Source organism: Lissotriton helveticus, chromosome 1_2 (assembly GCF_964261635.1).
Source record: "Lissotriton helveticus chromosome 1_2, aLisHel1.1, whole genome shotgun sequence".
NCBI lineage: Eukaryota > Metazoa > Chordata > Amphibia > Caudata > Salamandridae > Lissotriton > Lissotriton helveticus.
This window is the reverse complement of record NC_136058.1, coordinates 435,975,969-435,999,412: the sequence shown is the minus strand read 5'-3', so window position 1 is coordinate 435,999,412 and position 23,444 is coordinate 435,975,969.

Below are 23,444 nucleotides of genomic sequence, written 5' to 3'. Positions count from 1 at the left end.
TCTGGGTCGTAAAATCATTGGTCAGACATTCTAGATAGTCGGTCAGGGGAATGGGGGTTCAACTTCTGTTCGGACTGAGGTATGTCGAAAGTCGAACTGCACCTATCATCAACAATGTCCTATTTCTCTTGTCCGTACTTCTTTATGTGCAGAATAGTCCCTGAATTACTAGCGGTATGGTATGTGCTCCTAGCAAATCAAAAAGGCAACTGCTACTTTTTTCTTGGTGTAAACATTGACATTTTGTTGTTGGAAATTGTCAAAGCCCTTACATTAAGAAGACTGGAATAGACTGCAAGGGCAACCCAGAGGACTGCACTCAGTGCCTAGAGCTATTGCTGGATCAGAGTTTTGTTTAACACCATTTCCCGACTGGGCAAGCTTAGCTACCTACACAGACCGACTCATAATCGTAAATAGTAGTAGCACAGAGAGTGATGGTAGAGGCAGGATAAGAATGTAGAAAGTAGTCTAGATTAGAAGAAGATCAAATACTATTTTGTTAAAAATAGAATTAGGAAACAGTTTGTAATGAATAGGAGCTGTATATATTATAACAATAGAACATAATATAACAATAGAACAACTTACTGGGGCCAGCAGAAGAGCCTGCATGGGACCGATCCTGTGACTGTCCACCTTCTTCCACAAGTCTCAATGGTGCTAGTTGCCTTGCCCCTGGGAGGTGCTGATGATCATGAAATAAAGAAACACAACATGGATGACTGTTTTTTTGAAATATTTGATTTCAGTTCAGTTCAAACGTCTTTATTAGAATATTTCATCATGAAAGACATCCATAACAGGGTATACCACAAGAAATAAAATATAATATAAATATACGATATTATCACATAAGATATTATAAAATACATCATAAATAACCACAATTGATAAAACAGTATTAAATCAGAGAAAAGACGTAAGAAGAAGAGATAGTGGTAAAACCATTGATTCAATCTATTAACATATGGGAGCCTACTCTAATAATCCACATCCACCCCAGAAATTTGGCAACCGGAATTGCCACAAGTTCGGATGTATTAGTCCTCAACAGCCAAACTGCGTCCTGCGCCACCCGGGTTCCCAAGGTTTTACAAATTGGTTTCAACCACTTTAGCCGGGGCGATCTGTAGGCTGGGCAAACAAAAAGAATGTGGCCTATGGTTTCTTTTAAGTCCCTACACCAAGGAAAAGATTCATTAGACTGCCCCCGCCATTTGGATGTAAAGGATCTTACTGGCAGCGACCCAATTCTAAATTGATGGTATAATTTTATGTCGCTACTCTTCGTGATAAGATCCCAATAGTCCTCCAATGAAGGATCCAATTTATGTGTCAGAAATCTACTGGTCAAAGTGGGAAGGTTAGACTGAATAACAAGTTTGTTTCTAAGGGATATATAATATAATGCTTTAAAATCCCTTTTTGAAGGAAAAGTACTAATGTCAGGCACATGCCAAAGTTGACCAAGGCCCATATTTCCCAGGATGGATCTTACGGTTCTAAACCAAGGGATGTTACCTGAGCCTAGTATGGATCTTAGCTCAGCAATTTCTTTAGCAAATCGGGCTAGTTCTGGGGTTGTCCATATTCTCCACCACAAAGCAACAGTCCTAAACCAGGCAACATCATCAATAGAACGGCAGCCTAAGTCAGTTAGCAAAGGTATCATAGGACTAGATGGGGGCAGGCCAACCAAGTTGCGCAAAAATTTATATTGAATCTTGACCAAGGCGGAGAGATCCGCATGGCCCCATAAGTCTGCACCATATTTGATTTCTTTGACCAAAATCTAAAATTATCTCGGGGAAACAAATTAGCAACAATTGCACTACATGTATTGACCTATCTGATCTGGTCAACTAGGAGGAAACTACTAGTACAATATTGTTCGATTCGCAGACCGTCTACTTGGAAAGTTATGTAAATCACTAACTAAACCAACAACAAAAAGGTTCTACTACGACTGCCAGCACTCAGCAGCACGCGACCTGACAGACACAGTCCGTCATCATGATTGCAGAGCACTAAAAAATGTCCTACTACTAATAACAAATCATAATATAGTCAACCTATTAATCCATCACTATTTCTTCTTCTTAGTGGCAGCAGGAGTACTAAGGAAGGACTAGACTTGAGTCTCTAGTCTCTCTAGCATTACGCAGTTCTGTAAAGTACTACACTCATACATATTCTCAGGCCAAATGAGCACAAAGTTGCAAACAAGTAAGCATAGTAGCAACGCCACTGAGGAGGCGAGCACCTGCAATCACAGAAGCTATTTAAACACTATTTTACCTGCAATGTAATAGAATAGGCAGCATTATTGCTCTTCGGGAAAAACATATATTAGCAATATAACACAGACCAGAATAATACAAAGTAGTTATTAAATAGCTACTCACCAAGGCCAGGGATCTCCACATCTAGCAGGTGGAGCAGGTCCTGCTCCCGTTCGAGGACGTCGGTCCACCGGTGCGTCGCTTGGTCGTGGGTGCGCTGGACCCCCGACTCCCTCCGCATGGCCTGGCACACATTATCCCACCGCTGCTGACGCTCCAAGAGGCCATACCCTTTACTGGGCCTGCCCCCTGCTGCCACGGTCTTAGGGAGGTGGCGCTGAACAAAAAATATCATGGTGGCCACCTCCACCGCGGTAAAAACCTCCCTGGCCACTGCATCCACTCCCTTCAATCGCCCGGAAGGGAGCCGGCTATGGGGTGCGGGACCCTTCCCCTTTGACTTGCCGGCTCCCTTTGCCATGGTCCTGGCCGAAAGAAGAAAATAATAGGGGAAAAAAAAAAATAAATAAAAGAGAGCTAAACAAAAAAAGTAGTTATTAAAAGAACAAAAAGTTGAAAAAAACACAAAATATAGATCTAGACAAATAGAGAGATAGATAATGAGCAAAAGAGAGCAAAAAAAAGTTCAAAGAAACAAAGGATTGCAAAGATTAAAAGAGGATAGAAAAGCCAGGCCCAGAACCATAGCAATGAATGAAAAACAAGATGGCCGCTCCCATTGAGGACCGCGTGGGTAAGTTTGTGCGATATTTCCCCCGCGAGCACGCAAAAACTCGCGTGAACTTGTAATAGCGCGCCGCACACAACGCGAGATTGCCAATAGCGCCTGGAAACGGAAATTCGCAACGCGCAAAAGATGGCTGCGACCATGTACGACCGCATGGGCAACTTCGCGGTCGGTGCGCTGCAAGCGGTCCGCGAATACGCAAAAAACCCGCGATCAAGCAAAAAAAAGATCTGCAAATTTGCACGAATTCGCCGATTACGCGAATTTGCGCATTTCGCCCATACTTACTTCCACCAACCCGCCAGACACCTATTCTGCTCTTCATCCTTCTTCACACAAACCCCCTGCATCTGCCACACCGGCAGCGGCGGTCGCTCCTTCCCCTACTTCATAGCGAAGATGTGGAACAACCTTCCCCTCCAGCTCTGTACGCCCCCCTCGCTGGTAGATTTCAGAAAAAGGCTCAAGACCTGGCTGTTCAAAAGAGACCCAGAGCCAAGATACCCCTACAGCAGTGCTTTACAAATGCTGATTGATTGAATGATTGATTTATTTCGATTCTATGTGTAGCATATAGTTTGTGTGCCTCAAAGTGCTTTTGAAAAAATTATTTAAAAAAAAATAAAATCAATGAGTAGATAATTATGTATTGAGTGTTATTATGTGTATTATTGAGTTCTGAGTTACCAACCCACATCACCTTCCCAAGCGAGCCTCGGATTGCTCTAGCATTGAGGAAGGGCAGTGCTTGCTTTTTGATTTGGGATAAAAATGGTAAAAGAGGTGCAAAGACACGGGTTTAATGTGCTGAGGCCCAAAAGGTCCTCCCTGTATTCTAATTAGGCTAAGTTAGTATAAACAAATGTTTTTTCATTGTAAATATTGAAAATGTTTGTACTTTGAAAATGAGCATATAAGATACTTGCATGAAATTCTAAAATTCTGGAAATGTCATAATAGCCATGCTAGTCCAGATTGCTTTCTATGAGACTCATTCCTGCTGCAAAAAACTTTTTGCTAATTGAAAAATATATGTTTTCTAACAGAGAGCAAGAACGCTCTAACTGCGTTCAAGGACTGTGGTACTCCCTCCAGCAGAAGTACCTGTGGTAAAACCATCTCCTGCAGGACACCAATGTCGGTGCTTTGGATCAGTAGAACATGCTGCAACACTGACTACTGCAATGGTGGAGATACACAGGGTACGTACAGGCTGAGACTCCGACTACCAAAGTGCCAAAGACATATAGGGTACGTACTGGCTAAGGCTCTGACTACCATAAAGCTGTGGACATGACATACAGGGTACCTACAGGCTGATACTCAGACTGATATAACGTTGCGGACATACATGGTACCTATAAACTGAGACTCTGACTACCATAATGCAGCGGACATACAGGGTATGTACAGGCTGAGTCCCATAATGCAGTGGACATATAGTATTGGTATACGCTGAGACTCTGATTACCATAGCAGAGCAGACATACAGCATACTTACAGGCTGAGTCGCTAACTAACATAACACTGCAGACAGGGTATGTATAAGCTGAGACTCTTACTACCACAACTCTGTGGACATGTAGGGTATGTATAGGCAGAGACTCCAACTACCACCACAGTGCAGATATACAGGGAACTAGAGGCTAAGACTCTGCCTACCACAACACTGTGGACATACAGGGTAGGCACAGGCTGAGACTCTGACTACCATAATGCTGCAGACATGGAGGGTAGATACAGGCTGAGACTCCGACCATTATAACCCTGCATGCATACAGAGTATGTACAAGCTGAGACTCCGCCTACTTATATAATGCTGCCGACATACAGGGTACCAACTGGCTGAGACTTCAACTACCACAATGCTGCAAATTAACAGAGTACATACAGGCTGCGACTCTGACTACCACTATGCTGTGAATATGCTGGGTATGTACAAGCTGAGACTCCGACTACCACAACACCATGGACACACAGGGTATGTACAAGTGGAGACCCCAACTACCATAACGCTGCGGATATACAGGGTATGTGCAGGCTGGAACTCTGACTACCATAACACTGAGTGTGTACAGGGTACGTACATGCTGAGACTTTGACTGCCACAAGACTGCAGACATGCGGAGTACATACAGGCCGAGACTCTGACTACCATAAAACTGCAGACATGCGGGGTACATACAGGCGAGACTCCAACTACCATGAAAATGCAGAGATACAGGGTTTTTACTGACTGAGACTCCAACTACCACAATGCCGTTGACATACAGAGAATGTACAAGTGGAGACTCCAACTACCATAAGACTGAGTGTATACAGGGTACGTACAGGCTGAGACTCTGACTTCCATAACACTGCGGACACACAGGGTAATTACAGGCTTAGTCTATAACTACCATACCACTGAGTTAATACAGGGAACGTACAGGCTGCGACTCTGAATAGTACCACCTCACAGACATGCAGGATACGTACAGCTTGCGACTTTGGCTGCGGACATACAGTGTATGTACAGGCTGACACTTTGACTACTACTACCTTAATTTACTTCAACATTGAATTGGGAATTTGATAATTATTCAAGAGAGTGGTTAAATTATTGTTATGGCTGGCCCCAAACTCAAGATAACAGAATTCATATTTTAACCTGTCCTCTAGTTTTGTCATAGGACAGCAAGGGCTCCTACTGCGAAAATATGTTTTGGGGCTTTTCGCTGAAGGGTAAAAGTAAAATTTCTTGCATATGCCATTGTTAAATACTGAGCGCCATTCCTTGTGGGCTACAAAGCCTTAATTGAGTTGACATATTAATATTTGAAAGGATGGACTTCTGCTGGAAAACAGGTTACTCTGACTGGTCGGGCCGCAGGTTTATATCGCAGCCGTCAGGCTGGTCTGGCAGGTCTGGGTCCATGCTTTCCTTGTCACACTAGCAGATGGCACAATATGTGCTGCAGTCCACAGATGACATTTACTTTTCCATTTCATGGGTATAGCTTCTATACAGTATTATAGGGCTTTAGAGGAGAGTTAAATATGCCAATCAGGAATCACATGTTTTGGGGGTCAGATGACATACACAATTCACTGGAGAGTAGTGCCCCGGTGCGCCAACAAAACAATAATAACATTCAGCAAAGAATGAGAAAAACTGTTAAAAAAAGGCAAGTTCTCACAATTGCCATAGAAGCAATGGATTTGTAAACACTGCCCAATAACTGCATCACCCAAGAAAAGCCACCAGAGGGCACACTGGCTCCCAACATGAAGACACTAAAAGATTATCAGCAGCATATTCTACCTTGGAGAGGTGGGGGGTCATACAGCTTTCTTGCTCGGACACTCTGATGCTTTCAGTCATCCTGGTGTTCATCTGAGACTACAGGAAGAGCTCTCTCTCTCTCACCGTTTACTTGCACTGCCTAAACTCCTGATTTCTCATTGATTCTGGAAAATTCACTCCTGTGGGCATATTTACAAGCCCCTATTGGCACGGGAACATCACTTTTTTTTATGTTCCTGTGGCGATAGGGGCTTCCCCTTATTTACAAGGCAGCGTTAGCCATTTAACTTCTATGTGTGCTGCATTAGGCACTGCATTTTATTGATCCTTCAGATGTATAACATGCACAGAGCTGGACTTCTTATTTGTTCCGGAGGGAAGGGCTGTGTTTCCTTCTATTTTATTGATCCTTCAGATGTATAACATGCACAGAGCTTGACTTCATTTTTGTTCCGGAGAGAAGGGCTGGTTCTCCTTTTATTTCACTGATTCCTTGACTTCTCATTTCTTCCTGAAGAAAGGGCTGTGTTTCCTTCCATTTCATTGAGTTCTCAGAATTATAACATGAACAGAGCGTGACTTCTCATTTGTTCCTGAGGAAAGGGCTGTGTTTCCTTCTACTTTGTTGATTCCTCAGAGGTATAATATGCACAGAGAGCTCGACTTCTCGTTTGTTCTCAAGGAAAGGGCTGTGTTTCCTTCTATTTCACTGATTCATCAGAGGTATAACATGGCCAGAGTTTGACTCCTTTGTTCCTTAGAAAGGGCTGTGTTTCCTTCTATTTTATTGATCCTTCAGATGTATAACATGGACATAGCTTGTCTTCCCATTTGTTCGAGGGGAAATGGCTGTATTTTATTTATATTTCTCTGCTGCACCAGCATGAGAGATCCCCACTTCCAGACCCCCTTACACCACCCGAGTTTGGTGGCTGGACCAGACTGAACTTTCCAGCAGCGCAGGATAGGTTTTGCCTGCAGCTTCCGCATTGTGGGAAGCCGAATTCCGCCAGCATTGCAGGAGGCGTTTCCGCTCCCATTTCCTACCTGAATCAGTGCTGCTTCCACCAGCATGACAGAGCCCCGCCTCAAGACCCCACCCACGACCGAGTTCGCAGAGAGGAGTCGACTGCACTTCCTGGCAGCCCTAAGGCAGGGCCATCAGCTAGTCACTTTTTTGCACCTCCCTGTGTTAGATAAAGTTCACCTGAGGCTCCCGTATCTCAGGTTGTGTGTGGGTTTAGCCCAGGAAAAGCCCAGCCTGAGGGGCGGCCTGTCCATGCCCGTCAGAGCCTGGTGGAGGCTGAGCCACCCCTCTATGTCTGACCCCTAGATCAAGGTACTTCACCCTCTGTGGTACCTCCTGTCCCTGCGCTGCCTGTTACCCCTGCGCTACCTGCTGCCTCTGCACTGCCTGTTATGTTATGTTATGTTATATAGAGCACGCAGTTACTCAAAAAGAGTGTCCCGGTGCTAGCAGAGCACAACGTTTAATGGAAACAGGTAAAGGCAGCTCATAAAGAGAGGGATAATTATTACTGAAATAGCCACGTTTTGAGCTCTTTCCTAAAAAGCCAGATATCAGATAATTCCCTCAGTGTGGCAGGACGTTTATTCCACAACTGGGCAACTTGAACTTGAAAGGAACGACCACCTATAAGAGAGGGTGCAAATTTGGGCACAGTCATCAAATAAAGATTGGATGATCTTAGGACTCTGCCAGGCGAGTAGAAGCTCACTCTTCTCTTGAGGTAATGAGCACCGGAGCGGTGCAGAGTTTTAAAGGCCAATGTCAAGGCCTTAAACTGAATTCTACGGTGGATAGTAAGCCAATGTATGTTCCTAAAGTGGGAGGAAATATGAGCAAGGGGGCCCAGCATGAGGATGGCTCTAGCTGCAGCATTCTGCACTACCTGGAGTTTACTCAATAGATATTCCAGAAGACCCAGATAGAGGACGTTAGCATAGTCCAGTCATGATGTAATAAGAGCCTGGACTACCGTCCTTTTGTGGGCGAGTGACAAAAGAGGTAGAAATTTACAGAGTGTTTTCAAAGTTCCGTAGCAGGTCCCTGCGACTGATTGAACCTGCTTCTTCATATCCAGGGAATCATCCCTTTGTACCCCAAGGTTTCTGGCTACTCCCGCCAAGGACTGAGGGGGGGACACATCAGATGGCCACCACTGCCTCCATTCATCTGGATCAGAGGCCCGAAGAGAATCACTTCTGACTTTGCTGAATTACACTGAAACTGGTTAAGACTAAACCAGGAGAAGATGTTCCTCAGGCAGTTATTGATTTTTTCACCGTTAAAAGCGTCTCCTTTTGTACAGGTGAACAATATCTGAGTGTCGTCGGCATAAGATATAATTATGGCTACCGCCTCTTCAGCCAGAGGAGCGAGGGGGGTCACATATAAATTAAACAGTAAAGGACTTAGCATAGACCCTTGTGGTACCCCAATCTTCATAGGAGGCATACAGGAGGAGAAAGGCGGGTTCCAAATTTCCTGCCTTCTATTCCCCAGAAAGGAGGAGAACCATTTCAACACCATGGCCCCCACTCCGCAGTCCCTCAATATCTGAAGGAGTCTATCATGGGGCATGGTGTCAAATGCGGCTGACAGATCTAACAATATTAAAACCTCTCTTCCGCCAGAGTCGAGAGTCTCTTTGATGGAATCAGCGATCTCAAGGAGAGCTGTTTCCAAGCTAAAGTTAGCGCGGAAACCAGATTCGCTCATGTGAAGAAGGTTATTCGATTTGATATATTCAGTGGTGACTTGGTTCACATATTTTTCAATTGTTTTGGAGAAAAAAGGCAGAAGTGAGATGGGTCTATAGTTAGAGGCTGCTAATGGATCCGCTGAAGGTTTCTTCAGCAAAGGTAGAATTTTAGCCTGCTTCCAAATAGAAGGAACCTGGCCACTGCTTAAAGACAGATTCAGCACTCTGTTGACCTCAATGTTGATAACGTCTGCTACTTTTGCCAGAGTTTTAGCAGGACAGGGGTCTGATGGGGAGCCTGTTTTTAGACTTTTCATAATCGAGAGGGATTGTTTCAAGGTGATCGGAGGGAACTGAAGAAAGGAGGCGTTACATAATGGATTGGCATCCGAGAATTGAGGATTAGTCAATATGCTAGAGGGAAGGTATAGAAGAGTTTGGATATCCGCTATTTTTTAATGAAAATACGAAGCTAATTAGTGGGTCCAGCCTTCAGATGCTTCGCCTTTGGGGATGATTGCTGAGGGCGACGAGAACTGTTTTTACAATTTTAAAGATTTCTTTGCTCTTATTGGCCGATTCCTCAATCTGTGCAGCAAAGAACAGTTTCTTTTCCTCCAGAATTTTATGTTGGTACAATTTTAGTTATTTTTTATATAATGTTTTTCTATCATGACTAACATGTCGCCTCCACACCCTTTCCAGCTGTTTACTGGCACTTTTACATTTGTGCAAATTGTCATTAAAGCAGGGGGCAGATAGATTTGACGTCCGTTGCGGACGTAGGGACTCCGGCGCCAAGAGCTCTGCGCCTTACTTTATACAATTTTCCAAATTTGCTGCATCCACCTCTACCTCATTACTCCTGGAGAGGGGTTGTGCTGACAACACAGTGTTCAATGTTCTGGGGAGTATTTTGTGGAAGGGTCTTGATTTAAAAGGTGGGTGCTTTTTAAAAGTGAGTCCAACCTTCCTGATTTTGGCAATTTTCAAACCTATTAAAAAACAAGCATTGAAAATGCAATAGGTCTCGCAATAGAAGAGTTTGACGTTTTTCGTTTTGCAAATGGATGAGTGGCGTTGCGTGGATGAGTGGCGTTGCGTGGATGAGTGGCGTTGCGTGGATGAGTGGCGTTGCGTGGATGAGAGGCGTTGCGTGGATGAGTGGCGTTGCGTGGATGAGTGGGGTTGCGTGGATGAGTGGGGTTGCGTGGATGAGTGGGGTTGCGTGGATGCATTGCGTGTGTGAGTGGCGTTGCGTGTGTGAGTGGCGTTGCGTGTGTGAGTGGCGTTGCGTGTGTGAGTGGCGTTGCGTGTGTGAGTGGTGTTGCGTGTGTGAGTGGTGTTGCGTGGGGGGATGGATGGATGGATGGAGTGGGGGATGGATGGATGGAGTGGGGGGATGGATGGATGGAGTGGGATGGATGGATGGAGTGGGATGGATGGATGGAGTGGGATGGATGGATGGAGTGGGGGGATGGATGGATGGAGTGGGGGATGGATGGATGGATGGATGGAGTGGGGGATGGATGGATGGAGTGGGATGGATGGATGGATGGATGGATGGATGGATGGAGTGGGATGGATGGATGGATGGAGTGGGATGGATGGATGGATGAAGTGGGATGGATGGATGGAGTGGGGAATGGATGGATGGATGGAGTGGGGGGATGTATGGATGGAGTGGGGGATGGATGGAGTGGGGGATGGATGGATGGAGTGGGATGGATGGATGGATGGATGGATGGATGGATGGATGGATGGATGGAGTGGGATGGAGTGGGATGGATGGATGGATGGAGTGGGATGGATGGATGGATGGATGGATGGAGTGGGATGGATGGATGGATGGAGTGGGGGGATGGATGGATGGAGTGGGGGGATGGATGGATGGAGTGGGGGGATGGATGGATGGAGTGGAAACCGGGCGGCAAGGGCTGTGATTTATAATGTGTTATGTTTAGTAGTAAACGGGCGTACGACATAGCAGGTATGTCCATCTTTAATGAATATGTAGGGCACAAATGACGTGATAAACAGAAGAGGCGCAGATTGGTGGTTGAAGAGCCCAGAGAGTAGTAAAAACAATAACAAAAGATGCAGCAAAGGCTTCAAAGTTAAGAAAAGATGCAGGCACTGCTTTGGTATTGTGAGGAGGAGGACATGTAACCGGAAATACAATGTTTATAATGTAAAAGTTTAAATCAACAGGAAACATGAGAAATTACCTGGCTGCAGTGGAAATTAAAGAGAAACATGCAGACAAAGGTTTTATGCCGGAGGACACAAATGAACCAGGACGGGAAAGCAAATATTTATGATGTAAAACTATATTAACAGCAAACCTGCGAAACCATGTGGGGAAGGAGGATATTTAATAAACAGAGAGGTAGGTGAAAACATAAAAGAAACAGGCAGGCAAATCTTTCTGATTCTATAGAGGTTAAAACGCACGGGGAAGCTTTAATTTGTAATTTAAAACGTTAATGTAGCAGGAGTTTAGAAGTGTAGATAGTTTAAAAGATTAAATAAACAGGAGTAAGCAGGCAATGAAACATAACAAGTGAGACGGAAAGCCAGAGGCCAGCATCAAACGGACAATACAGAGGGTCTGTTGCTTGTGTGCTCAGCCGTGACCTGCGCCAAGGAGCTGAGAGCGTTGGGAGAAGGGGGTGTAGTGCACGCGCTGGGAAGAGCAGCAGCAGGGAGGGGGTGGCAAATGGTTCTTTGCTTTGGGCGCTCTGTAGTGGGGAAGGGGGATGGGGCACGTATAGGAGGTGGCAGGAAAAACAGGGACAGGGTAGAAGAAACAGTAAGGGGATGGGATAAGTTAAACAAGAGGCTGGGAAACAAAGAACGTGTAGCTGGAGGGGGCGGGATGGATTACAGAGAAGGAAGACGGGTGGGAGAAATGTTCGAAAAACAAGTAAACGAGTAAAACAAGAGCACTTACAGGGGGCGGAGCAGGGAGAGCGGCCTTTGAAGTGCACTTTACACGGCCGGCCGGCAGTGAAACTGAAAGCATGGCCGGCCGCCGTGAAAGCCTTTGATGACGCAGCAGGGGGAACAGACGGCGAGAGGGTGTGAAAGCAGCAGGGGCAGGCAGGCGGCTGGGGGCATGTGCACGCGCTTTTAAGCGCATGCGCATTAAGCTTCAATTTCACGGGCACTGCAAGGAATCGCCACGATTCCTTGCAAGTTGGTTAAAGACTGTTTAAGCCCCAATAGTCTCGCAAGCTCGATGCGCATGCGCATCGGCAGGCGAGACCTAATGATTGGTCCAAACCAGAGGAATTGGCTCTTCCATTTGGACCGGAATGTTTGAAAAGACTTGGTCCAATATGTAACCCTTCCCATGTGTAGGACTAGTTATGAGGGGTAGCATATTCAAAGACGCTAAAGCCTCGTAGAGTGACGAGTCTTCCGAGCTCTCAGGCATGTCCATGAGGACATTAAAGTCTGCTAGGGCTAGGCAATGAATAAATCTGAGGGCAAGTGGTGCCAATGCATCAACCAGTCCCCTTAGAAAGGGTCCTGCATGTCCCGGGGGTCTATAGATCAGGGCTCCTGCCAATGATTGATGGGCAGATGTAACGCAATGAAATCCCAAACTTTCCATAGGGATGAGTTTAGCCGATATATCATTTTTGGTAATCATTGCAATTCCTCCACCCTTCCCAGTTATACGGTCCTACCTCACAATGGAATAGCCTGGTGGTATTGCGATCGGTAAGGTAGGGTTAGAACTTTCTGAGAGCCAGGTTTCTGTTAAGAATATTATGTCTGGGTTAGACTCTGAAACCAGGTCGGAAATATAGTGGGCGTTTTTGTTCAGAATATATTCTAATGCTCTCCAGCCTCCCTGCGTCTCCTTGTTTTCCATTTGCAGAGGGCTCGAGCTCCCTAGCTATATATGTTGAGCTAGTCCAGTTACACATACTGCAACTGAGAGTTGCAGGTGAGTAAATAGTGTGCCGGGTTTATAAAAATGCCCACAGTATCCCCCGCTTAAATGCCAAATGTCACAGCGATTTACAATAGACAAATTTAAAAGAAGAGTGTAGTATAAGCATGTACACTCCCTATAAGCATTAGATTCTAGTGTTTCCAGACGTGAGTCCTGCTGCCTGCTGTCCCTGCGCTGCCTTCTGTCCCTGGCCCTGCAGTGCCTCTTTTCCCTATTCCTGCAATGCCTGCTGTCCCTGTGCTGCCAGCTGCCCCTGTCATGCCTACTGTGGCAGCTTTACCTGCCGCCCCAGTGCTATCTCTACACTGCCTGCTGCCCCCTCTCTGCCTTCTGTTTCTGGCCCTGCACTGCCTGCTTTCCCTGTTCCTGCGATGCCTTCTGTCCCTGTCCCTGTACTGCTTGTTGCCCCTGCGCTGCCTGCTGCCCCTTCCTTGCTTGCTGTGTCTATGTTACCTGCTGCCCCTATGCTGCCTGCTGTCCCTGACACTGCACTGCCTGCTGCCCCTGTGCTGCCTTTTGTATATGGCCCTGCAGTGCCTGCTTTCCCTGTTACTACAATGCATGCTGACAAAGTCCCTTTGCTGCCTGCTGCCCCTGTGCTGCCTGCTGCTCCTGCCCTGCCTGCTGTGCCTGTGTTAATCCTGCCCCTGTGCTGCCTGCAGTCCGTGTGCTGCCTGCTGCTGTGTCTGTGCTGACTCCTGTCCCTGCCCAAACATTGCCTGCTGCCCCTGTCCCTGTGCTTCCTGCTGTCCTGTGCTTCCTACTGTCCCTATGCTGTCTGCTGTCCCTGTCCCTGCAATGGTGGATCCAGGTCCGTGCCCAGTGCCCTTGACCACTATGCCAACCTACCAGGACCAGGAGGCTCCCACATGACAATGCAGTGGATGCCTACAGCAGGCACGCTGCCAGTGCACCGATGGTCAGATAACAGCCAGTTCCAGGACATGTGGCCTAACTGTCTCCCGATAGTTAACCACCAAGAAACTCCTGGGCCCTGGATGCTGCACCAACAGCTGCTTTTCCTCCTCCCCACAATCCACCAGAGGACCCCACATCTGCTGACACTGCCACTTCTCCTGCAACACAATCCACGAAAATCCTGCACCATTCCTGCCTACAAGATAAAGAATACCCCCCAACCACTCCATTGTATCCTGCTCCTTTCCCGCTCACTCTGCAAACATGCCATGGGAATCTGGGAATCTGGCACCCTCCTGTTTCCACACACTTTGCATGCTCGAAAGACCGTCACTTTGGCCCTCGTCACAAGTCACCTTGACTACTGCAATGCCCTCTATGCCGGCATCTCCACCCAGCTCCTCACCAAACTCACCCAGGACCTCTTTTAATGAACTTGCATCGCCCCCAACTGAAAGACCTCCACTGTCTCCCCATCCAAAAAAGATGTCAGTTCAAGATCCTCATGCACGTCTACAAAGCGCTCCTCAACCTAGGAACTGACTACATCAACCATCAACTGAACTTTAACCAACCCGCTAGACACCTATGCTCCTCTTGAATCGCCCGTGCACCCCTGTATCTGTCTCATCGGTGGCTGCTCCTTCTCCTACATTGCTACTAAAACTAGAACAATCTTTCCACCTTGCTCCATACATCCCCCTCGCTGGCAAACTTCAGAAAGAGACTCAAGAACTGGCTCTTCAACAGAGACACAGAGCCCAGAACCCCCTAGAGCTGATAGTAATGCACTATACAAATGCTGTTTGAGTGATTGATTGATTTTATTGATTTCTCTGAGGTGTAACACGCACAGTGCTTTTCTTCTTATTGTAAATGTAGTTCCACTACTACTTGTTCCACTCTCTGTTGTTTTTGCTTGTTTTGTCGATGAAAGCCCCAATGGATATAAGTGAACAGAGTGCATCAATGACCAGTCCGCAGATGCCTGCACAACAGAAAAGGAGGTTCTGTGCATCGGACAGGAGTAGACATGCAGCTTGATCACTGGAACAGCGCTCTTACCAGCGGTCTTACCAGGTGACATTCAGTTTGTTGCAATTTTGAGTTGTCAAAGCCACTACATGTCCAAACCAAGGAGCATTTCTTAAAATTGAATGGCTTGTCCAATTCTTCACACATATGGCTAATAGCTGATTTTCAAAAATAATCTATTCCCTCTGGAAGACTGGTTCACGCCAGCTAGGTTTCCATTCTCATAAATACCGTTTGAGCATTGCAAAATAGGTAGGGCTGGGCACAAGTCACGTAAATCACTTTAGCATCATCAAGCGGAAAATGCCTGAGAATTATAGGAGATTACTAATTACTGGTGAGAAGAGTATTTCTACGATTAGTGCTATTTCTTAGCACAAATGTGCTCCCTCGCATCCAGAATGGGGTTGAGAATCCATTTTGCTCCAAGAAATAGCGCTTAATGTAACAGAACACGAATGGTGGGCACAAGCAGCCACTCGTGCTCACGAAATGTGCTCTGGGAATACGAATTTTTGCATTTACCGTTATCTTCTTAGCTCAAAATGTCCCCTTGCATCCACCATGAGGATGCATTTCATGCTAAGAAATGGCACTAAATGTGCTCCAGGGGTGGGATTTTCCCCCACTTAACCCCGCCATGTAGCTGTATTTGCTTAGTGCAAACTGCACCCTCACATCCAAAATGGAAGCAAGAATGCATTTACGCTCCGAAACTGAAGTAAAGCAGTCGAAAACTAATAGGAAGTGAGAGCAGCCTCTCAAGTTGGCTTCATGTGCTCTTGCGGCAGGATTCACCACCCCCTAAATACTCATACTTACATGAGCAGGAGTGATCACAACATTTTCATTAATTCAACATCGAAAGGTAATGTGGAAATACCAAAATTGCTCTGATTCCTCTAATATAGTTGAAATTCTCAAGAGCCTAAAAATAAGGCACAGAAGGGTGAGAGGTATTCGGAATGTGCTAAGTGTGATCCATAAGGTGAACTCAGAGTGAGCCTCTGAATCTTAGTATCTAGAGTCAAAAATGTAGACAAGCAGGCATGCTCCGAATCATATTTAGGAGCGGGCGTCTATTTAGGGGAGGAAATGTGGCGTAAGGGCCACAGCTGCCAACCTTGGAACTAAAGAAATAGGCTTGAGTCCTGGGGTCATCTCCACATCCTGTAATTCTGCTCAAATCCCTTAGGGCCTATTTAAATCTTGGCGGATGGGCTACTCCGTCACAATGGTGTCAGATATCCTGCCTGCCGAATTATAAATCCCAAAGTATATAATGGGATTTATCTCTCAGCGTACAGAATATCTGTCACCATTGTGACTGAATAACCCACTTTCAAATGATAAAACTTGCATTTGCAGTGCCAATAGGTCTCGCCGTATATTGGAGTTTAGTATATAAAAGGTATTAAAGAGCAGTGAAAGTATTAAAGTGCAGTCGTAGTAAAACGGAAAACAAGTCCCGACTTTGTCAACAGAAAAGGAAAAAATGAATGACCTACCATATTTTTCAATAACAGGCAATGCTTAATATTAGTTAAAAAAAATGCTCCGTGGTTTTTTAATATTATTTTTGAGTTTGACTGGTTGGCATAGTTGTATTAATCACGCCAACAGACGCTGCTTTAATTGGGCTGGATCCTGCCATGCTCACCATTGTTAGCTCTAAAAAGCTGGTGCTGAAACAACTGCATATGCACTGCGACTTACTTCCAGCAACATCTTACATGACTCAGGCATCTCTGCCATGTCTACTGACAAAACAGAGAACAAACCCCAACAACAGAAAACAGAAAAGGAAAACATTTTTTTTAATAACACATAATGCTCAATATTACTAAAATAAAAAGCTCCATGGTTTTTTAATATCATTTTAGCTCCAAAAAGCTGGTGCCGAAACAAGTGCACAGGCACTGCGATTTACTTCCAGCAACACCTTACCTGACTCCGGCATCTCTGCCCATGTCTGCTGGCGAAACGGACATAACAGTTTGTCTCTCCAAAGCTCATCCTCTGTCAGCCATCAGTTTGTAAAATACTGTGGCGCGTTGGGTATTAGGAGATAATTTGCAAGGGGTGCCCCGAAAGTTCGACTGCCTGGGGGCCTCCCCAGGGTTTAATCCGTCACCGAGAGTTACCAAGCATCAACCCATGATTTCAAATATAAAGACCTACCTCTTAATATTGGACAAGGCTTTGTGCTATAAATGAACCTCTTAATGTTCCCTCTTTGCATGAGTGTTCCACACTACATCACACATCAGAAGCGGGAACAAGTTTAAAGTTAGTCTAAGCATTATGTTTCATACTGAAAGAGTACCCTTCCTGTGCAAAACAAATGGTAGACATGACTTAGATACCTTTGCACTATGTTGTAAAGCTTTGTGCATGGTGCTAGGCAAAGGTGTATGCACCAATGCTAGTAAGAGAGTAGGACAGTGTCATAACTTAGTAGATGTAAGTGCTTTCCTGCCGGCTCCCTCTAAAGCAACTCATTGCAGCAACTTTATTTGCTGCCGTGCAATCCATGATATTTGTGTAAATGTGGGGCCCTTTGTGTCACGTCATCTGGAGCTCTCTAATGCCCCTAGGCCAAGTTGGCACTATAGAAAAAATGAAAAATATATTTGAGTTAATGAGCATTTAAGAGCACTCAGGACACTTGTGTGAGTTGGCACTTGGTTCCAGCTGTCTGCAGTGTTTAGGCCCGGATGATAAGGTAAAGCAAACTGCAGTGTTCAGAGTGGGAAGGGAAGCCATCTGGAATAAGATGTTGCAGAGACTTGTGGGAAGAAGGGACTCTTCTAGGATTTCTACTCCAGGTTGGATGAATCATGGACTTTACAACCTTGGAGGGAGACAAAGCACACAATGTCAATGCTATGAAGATGGTAGGGATGCTGCTGACATACTATAGGTTCTAGGAAATCCCCCCAAGGGAGGATACTATTGGGGATGAGATAACATACAGGGCACCATTGATATATTGTTTGGGGGTGCCCTGCCAAGATCACTGGGGTCTGCTTTCCAAACGCCTAGTTTGAAGGACTTGGTAAATATGACAATTTGAATTAGAATCTAGTTGGACTGCAACCCACACACAACCCATTGAGCAATCCGGAGAAGGAAGTGATTACTGCTAACAATCAGTCCCACAAGATGAATTCAGGGATAGAGCGGAGTTCCAAACACTGGGCCTGATTCACAAAAGCAATCTGAGACAAAATCCTAACTTTACAACTTTTGGTATTCACAAAACGATTTTAGGAGTAGTAAAGTTATGTTTTGCCTCAGTTAAATTTAAGCTTTGGTCTTAAGTTAAACTTAAGACAAGCATGTTTAACTGAGACAAAATCCTAACGTTATGTCTGTAATGAATAACACACTCAATGTACCACTAAGAAACAAGATATGTATATTAAAACTTTTGTTTTCAAACTCTATCCTAGTGCATGGAATATGAATGGTAACCATACAGAATATGAAAAGTAATGCAGAAAAGTATTTTCTCTTCAGCAAGAACAACAAGAAAGTCTCTACCATTGTTTTTGAGCTCTAGAATCCTTTCACCCTCATGCTATTTCTAAGCAATATGCGAACAGTCAGAGATGGTCCACACATCATACTTGTGTTTTTGTTATAAAATATCAGGTTAGTCAGTCTTTATTGCAGTTTGAGAGAGGCTGGAGCATATGCAGCAATCAGCTATTTCCTCAGACTGAGGATGGTGCTGCACACAGGAGTGACGTCTGGCCTAACAGCCCTGGTGCAAAATCCCTCTCTTACTTATGGTATGTCTGAGTTTTTATCGTATCTGACTGCTGATATTATTTTATATTTTGAAAACATTAATCCGACTAATTGAGGAAAGTAGTTTATTACAGGGTGTGGCTCTGTGACGTTATTGTGTAATAAACTCAAAAAATCCATATCTGGTCCAGTCAGGTTTGTTTGTAAAAGATTATCTCAGTCCTGGGTAGCGGTGGCTTAGAGTAGTCAGACTGTATTAAAGGAATACGTGTGAAGCAATAAAATCTATTCAAACAAAGATTGTATTTTCATTATTAAGTAAACACCTCAACATCAAAAATCCACCAGAGGGTTCGGGAAATATGAGTTTTCAAACACAAATTAAACTAAAGATGGTCCCTTAGTGCAATAAATCCTTGAAAACTGCTATTGATACCTGTGGTGTAGGTTTAGCCATGAAAAGTGACCTGAATACAGCTATAAAGGCACTCGTGAGTCCACCAGCTCTGGCAAAGAGCCATTTAGAGTGACCAATAGGATCAGATACCTTACAGTCAAAGCAGTCTCTAGTCCAATTCCAGGCTCTACGGTAGGCCTGAACGTAATTCACTGAGTTTCCATCAGTCGAGTTCCAGGGAGAAACCCAAAAACATGTCAAAATTCCTCTGAGTTCCGCAGAGTTACCCAAAAACCACGAAATTCCATTGAGTTCTCCGAGTGGCAGAGTTGTGGTGTGTTGTTCTGTTTGCGAGGATTTTTAGCGCTGGGAGCTTGTCACATGATGTTAAATCAAATCGAACAGCACCACATGCCCTGCAAGAGGGCACTGCTTCTTTCTGATGCTTAAGTAGATTTTCTACCTGAGTGGCAGCTTTCACACCACGAGCTACAGCTTTCTCAACACGAGCAGTAGTGATAGCCTGCATTGAGAAATCTCATCCAGTTAGTGGTCTAGAGCTTGATTTTCTTGATCGCCAACTTACTGTTGGCAAGCTGCGCGCAAAGAAAATTCTGCCAGGCGGCATTTGGTGAAACTTTTTAGAAAGTCTGCGCTCCATTCTGCAAAACTCAGTGAACTCCACTGGTGGAGCAGAGTTTATCGCACACCCCTACTCTATGGGGGAACTGCATTAGACATCAATGGAGGGGTCCTGATGCCAGGGATGCAGGATGCTGAAGATGCTAAAAGATGTTGAGAAGGTTGAGCCATTGCGGGGGTCCTCCTGGGGACCACCCATCTGTCCATGAACATGCTGGGGCAACTTTGGCCACAGAGGTCGATGTCTGTGGATGTCCGTGTGAAGTCTGACCAAATGCGAGTGGTCACTGGTCTATGGTTTCCGGTTACAGTGAAACCAGCTGCTCCCTTTAACTGTCAGTAATGGTTGCACTCCAATGACTCACTCAGGTTCAGTAGCCTCAGGTGCAATAATTGAGGGTCAGGACTCGGTCTCCCAGGCTACACTTTGGTAGTGCGTGGTTATCAGGTGTTCTTAGCCACCAACTAACCAAGGCAGGCTTCCTCAGCTTTTATGCCCTTTGGCCATACAGGGAGCCCATCATCTGACTCTTGGAGTCACTTTCTCTGTCAGTGGTGACTGTTCTTTGAGTGGGAAACCACAGGCACAGTCCTCTCTTTGTTATCCCAAGGCGCAGCAGGTGTAGTCCAGTCTTTGGTGCAGCCTCTCTTTGCTGGGTCCAGGGAACAGCAGAACAGTCAATCAATCAATCAATCAATCAGCCAATTATCACACTTTTATCAATTTTATATTAACAATCATAAAGGTATACCAGCCAATATACATGAAAAAAGACATCATAAATAATATCATAAAACCTGGGTGTCAAGAGATAAAAATGTTACGATGAAACATAAAATGCATTATAATGACTTTCGCAAGTAAGACCAGAGAATTCCCAAGAGACAATCCCTCTAGCTGTCTATATCCAAATGGTGTGAATGCAGAACTCCCACTAAAAACCGAGCTACACAAAACAAATATTGCTCGTTGAAAAGAGCTGCAAATATAAAAATGTTGGTCTACCTTGTCTGAAGAGCGTAGGGAAGTAAAAGCGGCCTAATAAAACTATGGCAAAGAGAGAAGTTTTTGCACACATATGTTTAGAGGCCAGAGCTTTTGTACTAGGCTACATTCATAAACATCAGCTAATGAAAATTCCTCAGAAAATAATGGGTCGGTAAGTGCCAGTGGTAACTAGACATCCCCTATTGCAACTTTGGTTCAATACTGGGTGCTGACTTAATCATGGCATACTGGCAGACAGATTGTTTGGTTAGTACTGAGGCCTCTCACTCTGCTGATGCTCTGAGCAAGAAGGCCTCTTTTTGCTCAGAGCAGCAGCAGAGTGCTTAGAGCAGCACCACTCCTTTTTGACAATGCTGTCGGGATCCTGTAAGAGCTTTGGTCTAATTATCTTTAGGTAGCTCCACCAAAGGATATACAACATATTGTCCAGACCCATACAGTCCCTGATGATGTGCCTGTTCGACAAAAACTCTCCCTTCACCCATATTGATAGCCAGAGTAAGAGGGGGCGTATCCATAAACAAAATCCAAAAGATAGCCCGTGCCCAGCTCCTCATTAATGTATTTTCCACCACCTGGAGTGGGGAAATTGTGGCATATCCCCAGAGTTCACTGCCGAAACTGACACCCGAGATACACTTAGGGCCCGATGTAGGTAGGCATTTACCGGTCGGTAACGGCCGAATTCAGCCGTTACCGACCGGTAAATGCCTTTTCCAATGTAGGGGGCATGTATTTACAGATACGGTATTTTTACCGAATCTGTATTTACCGAATCGGTAAAATTACCGAATTGGTAAATACAGACTCGGTAAAAATACTGAATCTGTAAATGCAGATGTAGGTGGCGCTTTAATGCCACAGGCCCCTCAAAATTCGTTATTTACCATGTAATACTATTCCATGGTAAATAACGAATTCAGGTGTACATGCACATCTGTGCATGTACACCTATGCCATGTGACACACAGACATGCCCTTAGGGCATGTATGTGTGCCACATGGCACACAAGCCTGACATTGGGGTGCTACAGGGTGTCAAAGTGAGACCCCGTTCCCCCTGGCAGGATTCGGTATTTACCGATTCGGTAATTACCGAATCGGTATTTGCCATTGATTCCTATGGGCTACAAGGCCCATAGGAATCAATGGCAAATACTGATTCGGTATTTACCGAATCGGTAAATACCGAATCATACAGATTCGGTAATTTAAAAAGAAAATTTACCTACATCTGCCTTCTTCAAATTTACCTACTCTTACATACCGAAACGGTATGATTCGGTATTTAAGAGTAGATAAATCGAAATTACCTACATCGGGCCCTTAGTGTCGTATATATCGAGAAAACTCATTATCTGCTTTCGGTCCAACTGCCGTGTAAAATCCTGAAGGCTAAAAATAGCTCTCTTTAAATTGACTGTGTCCCTTGTTATCAAGGAATGCAAATGACGGCCTGAATCTAATAGAATTCCCAGGTAGGAAAAAGTATCCACTTTACTCAAGCTTTGGATGCTGGCTGAAAACCCATAGGATCTAGCGGTCTCGAAACCAACCACCATAATGTGTGACTTCTTAGAGTTGGTTGCCTCCCGAGCATTTTAACCTCTGTGCCTAATACAGAGATTGGCGTGTAACAAGAAGGATCTGCTCTGTCCCCGGACGCAATCAATAAGCGGTGCTTACGCATAGCAGATTTAAGGATTTGGATTAGAATAGGTGCCCACAGATGCATCAGGGACCGAAACAGATCCCCAGCGCCCCATTTGGACTTTGCTCACTGGTAGGGAAAGAATTGCTTTCATAACCTACTCCCAGAGTATCACTGGCCCTATGGCCCCTGGAAACACAATTCACTGAGGACACTACCCATGGTCACAGTCATATAAAGACAAACAGTGATAATTACAGGCCTGTGAAGGATCTATTAGGGGTTCATTGTCCATAGACTTGACATCCCAACAAACTTTAGCCATGATGGGGTCATGGTCACTAAACATGCTCCAGTCGACTCCGAAGCTGACGAGCAAAGAAATAAATACACCAGCTGACACAAGGATGTCATTAATAATGGTTCTGGCCCCCCACCTCTAAATGTGGGTACAGCCTTGCCAACATTGGCCTCATTTCTATTCAATAAAATACCAAGATTAAAATTGAAGGCTAAATTGTTCAATAAACCTAAAGTGTACCTGGTCACTAAAGGCAATATCACAATATCATTGTTAGACGGGTCATATAAAAGGCAGTCGTAGGTAGGATATCAGCATATGAGCAAGGTATAGGGGGGCTTGCGCAGCCCTCCCTTTCTGGCAAACTGGACTGATCCTTACCAGGTTGCGGCTTTCGATGGGCGCCTAAACCAGTGTGGGGCATCAGGGATATCACGGCTGTACAGAGTGTGATTGCTTGCCGACACTGTCAGGGGTGAAGCGGCAAGATGTGCTGTGGGAGACACGACCACTCGAGGGTTCACCGGACATGTTGGAGGGCAGCCCGGTGTGGTGAGTGGACTGTTGTGGCTCCTCAGGTCACATCAGCTGTGGGCTCCCGCCAGTCAAATGAAAGGAAGCAGGGAGGGTGACCACCAAGAGGGGGTACACGCTCCTGTCTCGGCCTGCCTGATTTCAAAATGGTGGCTGAGACCCCCCTGAAGGGAGATCAAGCAGGTGGTA